The sequence below is a fragment of the Triticum dicoccoides genome, chromosome 1A, assembly GCF_002162155.2.
Source record: "Triticum dicoccoides isolate Atlit2015 ecotype Zavitan chromosome 1A, WEW_v2.0, whole genome shotgun sequence".
NCBI lineage: Eukaryota > Viridiplantae > Streptophyta > Magnoliopsida > Poales > Poaceae > Triticum > Triticum dicoccoides.
This window is the reverse complement of record NC_041380.1, coordinates 477,459,854-477,463,840: the sequence shown is the minus strand read 5'-3', so window position 1 is coordinate 477,463,840 and position 3,987 is coordinate 477,459,854.

Below are 3,987 nucleotides of genomic sequence, written 5' to 3'. Positions count from 1 at the left end.
CATGAAGAATATGACTAGCACATTTAAGTCTAACCCACTTCCTATGCATAGGGATTTTGTGAGCAAACAACTTATGGGGACAAGAATCAACTTGCATGGGAAGGTAAGACAAGCATAACTTCAAAATTTTAAGCACATAGGGAGGAAACATGATATTATTGCAATTCCTACAAGCATATATTCCTCCCTCATAATAATTTTCAGTAGCATCATGAATGAGTTCAACAATATAACCAGAACCTAAAGCATTCTTTTCATGATCTACAAGCATAGAAAATTCACTACTCACCATATAAGCAAAATTCTTCTCATGAATAATAGTGGGAGCAAACTCAACAAAATAACTATCATGTGATTGGAAATTAAGATCAAGATGAAAAGTTTCATGGTTATCATTATTCTTTAAAGCATACATGTCATCACAATAATCATCATAGATAGGAGGCATGCTTCCATCATAATAAATTTTCTCATCAAAACTTGGGGGAAGAAAAATATCATCTTCATCAAACATAGCTTCCCCAAGCTTGTGGCTTTGCATATCATTAGCATCATGGATATTCAAGGAATTCATACTAACAACATTGCAATCATGCTCATCATTCAAATATTTAGTGCCAAACATTCTATAGATTTCTTCTTCTAGCACTTGAGCACAATTATCCTTTCCATCATACTCACGAAAGATATTAAAAAGGTGAAACGTATGAGACAAACTTAATTCCATTTTTTTGTAATTTTCTTTTATAGACTAAACTAGTGATAAAACAACAAACTAAAAGACTCGATTGCAAGATCTAAAGATATACCTTCAAGCACTCACCTCCCCGGCAACGGCGCCAGAAAAGAGCTTGATGTCTACTACACAACCTTCTTCTTGTAGACGTTGTTGGGCCTCCAAGTGCAGAGGTTTGTAGGGCAGTAGCAAATTTCCCTCAAGTGGATGACCTAAGGTTTATCAATCCGTAGGAGGCGTAGGATGAAGATGGTCTCTCTCAAGCAACCCTGCAACCAAATAACAAAGAGTCTCTTGTGTCCCCAACACACCCAATACAACGGTAAATTGTATAGGTGCACTAGTTCGGCGAAGAGATTGTGAAACAAGTGGTATATGGATAGTAGATAAATGTATTTGTAATCTGAAATTATAAAAACACCAAGGTAGCAAGTGATAAAAGTGAGCGTAAACGGTATTGCAATGCGTTGAAACAAGGCCTAGGGTTCATACTTTCGCTAGTGCAAGTTCCCTCAACAATACTAACATAATTGGATCACATAACTATCCCTCAACATGCAACAAAGAGTCACTCCAAAGTCACTAATAGCGGAGAACGAATGAAGAGATTATGGTAGGGTACGAAACCACCTCAAAGCTATTCTTTCCAATCAATCCGTTGGGCTATTCCTATAAGTGTCACAAACAGACCTAGAGTTCGTACTAGAATAACACCTTAAGACACAAATCAACCAAAACCCTAATGTCACCTAGATACTCCAATGTCACCTCAAGTATCCGTGGGTATGATTATACGATATGCATCACACAATCTCAGATTCATCTATTCAACCAACACATAGAACCTCAAAGAGTGCCCCAAAGTTTCTACCGGAGAATCACGACGAAAACATGTGCCAACCCCTATGCATAGGTTCATGGGCGGAACCCACAAGTTGATCACCAAAACATACATGAAGTGAATCACGTGATATCCCATTGTCACCAGAGATAAGCACGACAAGACATACATCAAGTGTTCTCAAATCTTTAAAGACTCAATCCGATAAGATAACTTCAAAGGGGAAACTCAATTCATTACAAGAGAGTAGAGGGGGAGAAACATCATAGGATCCAGCTATAATAGCAAAGCTCGGGATACATCAAGATCGTATCACCTCAAGAACATGAGAGAGGGAGAGAGAGATCAAACACATAGCTACTGGTACATACCCTCAGCCCCGAGGGAGAACTACTCCCTCCGCGTCATGGAGAGCACCGGATGATGAAGATGGCCACTGGAGAGGGATTGCCCCCTCCGCCGGGGTGCCGGAACGGGTCTAGATTGGCTTTCAGTGGCTACGGAGGCTTCTGGCGGCGAAACTCCCGATCTATTTTCTGTTCTGGAAGTTTTAGGGTACGTGAGGATATATGGGTGCAATAAGTACGTCGGTGGAGCTTCAGGGGCCCCACGAGGCAGGGGGCGCGCCCTAGGGGGGGCGCCCCCCACCCTCGTGAGCACCTCCCTTGGCTCCTGACGTGGGGTCCAAGTCCATCCGGTAGCTTTCCTTCCAAAAATAACTTCTCCAGTTGATTTCGTTCCGTTTCGACTCCGTTTGATATTCCTTTTCTTCGAAACACTGAAATAGGCAAAAAACAACAATTCTGGGCTGGGCCTCCGGTTAATAGGTTAGTCCCAAAAATAATATAAAAGTGGATAATAAAGCCCAATATTGCCCAAAACAGTTGATAACATGGCATGGAGCAATAAAAAAATTATAGATGCGTTGGAGACGTATCACTTCCCAGTCTTAAATTGCTAGCCTTCGCCTGTACTAAGTGGGAATTCTGCTTGTACATCAAAAACCTTGAACCCAAAGTTATTACATATGAGTCCACCATACCTACCTATATACGGTATTACCCTGCCGTCCTAAGTAAATTTGCATGTGCCACATCTAAGAACTTCTAAAAAAATTATTATCCATTTTGTGTGCCTGGATCGTTCATGGAACGACAGGAGGTGGTCGATATCTTCCATGCTAAGCATGTTATCCTCAGGTCGAGTGTTTATTCACTCGCCATCACACGAGGAAATGAGCGGTAATAGGGATGCCCAGTCCCAAACAGCAAAATACAAAAAAGAGTTCATCTCTTACATAATCAAACAAAAACTCCCAATGGAGTCAAAACCTTTACTTCCCGCTTGGGGACCGCCACTAGCATGCTTAGCATGGAAGACGTTGATAACTGATGGTTGTGAAATGAATCAGAAGGGTGCATGTCTCAAAATTTCATTTATCTCTATTTTACAAATTGAGCTCTGGCACCTCTGCAAATCACTGCTTCCCTCTGCGAAGGGACTTTCTATTTACTTTTATTTTGTGTCATCACCTTCTATAAATAAGCGCCAGAAACTGAGTAGAGCACAACGGTCATGATTTATGCATTGTGTATAGCTAATGTTGGGTGCATCGTGATTGGATCTTTTCTACCATGAATTATAATGTTTAGTCGCTGCTTGAACTTCGGAGGTGCTCTGCATTTATGTTTTGCGGTCTCAGAAAGGGCTAGCGAGATACCATTATTGTCATATTATATCATGGTTGTTTTGACAACGTGTTGCTGTTTTAGATATCTTATTATTACTCGCTAGCTGATTATGTCATTGATATGAATCATTATAATCTTTAAGAGTTATTGTCAACATGGTTAGTTATAATGCTGGCTGAAAACCTGGGTGTTGTTTAAGCTTATTTATGAAAACAAGAGCAAAAGAGTTCGTAAAACTTTTTATTTCTCACTTTCAGTTTATCAACCGAATTGCTTGAGGACAAGCAAAGGTTTAAGCTTGGGGGAGTTCATACGTCTTCAACGTATCTACTTTTTCTCACGCTTTTCCTCTTGTTTTGGACTCTAATTTGCATGATTTGAATGAAACTAACCCCGGACTGACGCTGTTTTCAGCAGAACTACCATGATGTTGTTTTTGTGCAGAAATAAAAGTTGTCGAAATGGAACGAAACTTTTTAAGGATTTTTTTATACCAATAATAAGAATTTCTTGAGCCAAGACCCACCAGAGAGGGGCCCCTGGGTGGGCACAACCCACCAGGGCGCGCCCCCCTCTCCTGGCACACCCAGGTGGGTTGTACCCACCTGGTGGCCCCGTTGATGACCCCCTGATACTATAAATTCACATTATTTTGGAAAAATAATTAGGGAGAAAGAATTATCGCGATCCACGAGACGAAGCCGCTGCCAAGCCCTGTT